The 2,155-nt window shown below is 40.6% G+C and overlaps 1 long non-coding RNA gene across 1 annotated transcript in view; it reads left to right on the top strand.

The window, feature by feature from the left end:
• Positions 1-1,865, top strand: part of LOC109954918 (uncharacterized) — a 32,324-nt gene extending 30,459 nt beyond the window's left edge. Inside the window, exon 3 of the long non-coding RNA XR_002274198.1 lies at positions 1,147-1,865. This is a non-coding gene — a long non-coding RNA (uncharacterized LOC109954918). The remainder of the gene's footprint in view (positions 1-1,146) is intronic.
• The last annotated feature ends 290 nt before the right edge of the window (positions 1,866-2,155 follow it).

The raw sequence follows: 2,155 nt of genomic DNA on the forward strand, positions 1-2,155 counted from the left end.
GGGGGGGTCCACATATTCTCAGAAAGGAAGGAGAAAACTGGAGAAATACTCTCACAGGAAGCATATGCACCACAAAGAATGGCGTCCTAGATTACATTTGCCAAGGTAATGAGACAGAACAAAAGCTGTCTAAAATCAAGCTGTTCAAAGGTATTCGTCATGTGCTTAACACCGCTTTTTGCCCAGTGACTGAGAACTGTTAGCGATTATAATTTTCTTCTGTGAGAAACCTGTTCACAAAATGTAAGATTTGTGAAGTTGCATCCAAAATGTCACAACACCTACAGTTATGCCACTAAAGAAAGACATAATAAATTAATAAATATCAGTTATAATCCTCTTGTATTAATATGATAATATTATTATTATAAAAATATAATAATATTAACAAATATCAGTTATAATACTTTTCTATTGTAAATCATTGCTTGACTATACTGAACCATTTTCAGAGACATGTATAGATTTTTTGAAAATTGTTCATTTTGCTTGTTGAGAAAAGCTTAGCCTAAAACTGAATGCCCATCAGCACATGGAAACAGTGACACCTCACCCTGTCCTCACTTTGCACCCCCCTTTTGAGCAGCTGGCCAGGCACATGGGCAAGGTAGCGTGGCAAGAGGAATGACATATGTAATGTGAAGTGGCATGACAATTAGGGTCCTTATGTGGTACTGGAGGTGGGCTGGGTGTGGAAGGGCAGCCAGGATCCCTGCTGTACTAAAAACTGGCATGCCAGGACCCTAACACACAACAACATGTAGAACACATATTTTTCTGTGGGCTTTAACATTTTCCTGGGGCAGACCAACAGCAGGGGTTTAGGATAGCAAATTTAAATCATTCAGCAGTAGAAAATATGAAAATGATGGTTTATCTAGATGAAAATTTTGCATTGTGTTACTTTAAACATGTCAAATGTTTCATAGGAGTTTTCACAGGTGCCACTACAGTTTGTAGCCTCATCGTACTGAGGTGAGCTACAGGTTACATTCAGGGATTTACTGCCAGAAAAGACAAAGCAATGAAGCATTAAGAAAAGATGGAGGTAGGGAAATCAATGTCTTATTAATGTTAGAAAAAAGCAGCAGAGGCTCAAAAAATTTAAAATGTATATAATTAATTTTTTCTCTCTCTCTCTCAAAGGCAGTAAGGCTCATTGACCTCAGCAAACCACCCTACTTCTGATCCTGGAAAGTTACACCACCCTGAAGTCCTGTCACCTCAGAGCTCACTCTCTGAGGAGCTACTGCGTTGTTTGCTTCCAATCACAGAGCCTCCAGAGCCAGTGAGAGAACAACCGGCGGTGTCGCTGTCTGTTTACTCCCCCTAAATTTTGATTTGCAGCTGTGGGTGTCGTTATTTGAGGTGATGGTTTTTGCATGATTGTTACAAGCTGGTATTAGTAGTTATTACATGTTGTGTTGTTTTCACATTAATAAGTAATGTAAGTGCTCAGACGGATCTACAGTATACGGTTTATCTGATGTTTTATCTGGGCAACACAGTGGTTTGTACTGCTGCCTCACAGCAAGAAGGTGCCAGGTTCCAATCCTGACCAGGGCCTTTCTGTGTGGAGTTTGCATGTTCTCTGTGTGCCTACATGTGTTTTGTCCAGATACCTTCATCCCACAGTCCAGACACATGCAGGTTAGTTTAATTGCTGACTCTAAATTGCCCATAGGCATGAACGTGAGTGGTTGTCTTTCTTTATGTGTCAGTCCTGTGAGAGACCAGTGCCCAGTCCAGGGTTTGCCCTGCCTCTCACCTAAGTGTAGGCTGGCATTGCCTCCAGGCCCACCCCACCTATCCACCCCCAGCCCCTGTGACCCTCTTCAGGATGTTCACATGCATCTAAAGTACAAGCTATAAAAGGGACATCAATGCCCATGAGAATCAACATAATTAATTTTCAGCTTGTGCCCAAAGCTATTGTTGCTGTAAGATGAAATATTTACATTATTATTAAATATGTGTACGCGTATACACAAAGAGAGACAAAAAAGTGCTGACTCTACATATGCATATCACCATGCACAATGAACAACAACCACATCCTCCACTTTTATTCATAATGTAAATATATGCATCTCTACATACAGTGGCAAGAAAAAGTATGCGATCCACTCAGAATCACCTGTTTTTCTGCATTATC

This window comes from Monopterus albus, unplaced genomic scaffold (genome assembly GCF_001952655.1).
Source record: "Monopterus albus unplaced genomic scaffold, M_albus_1.0 scaffold12.1, whole genome shotgun sequence".
NCBI lineage: Eukaryota > Metazoa > Chordata > Actinopteri > Synbranchiformes > Synbranchidae > Monopterus > Monopterus albus.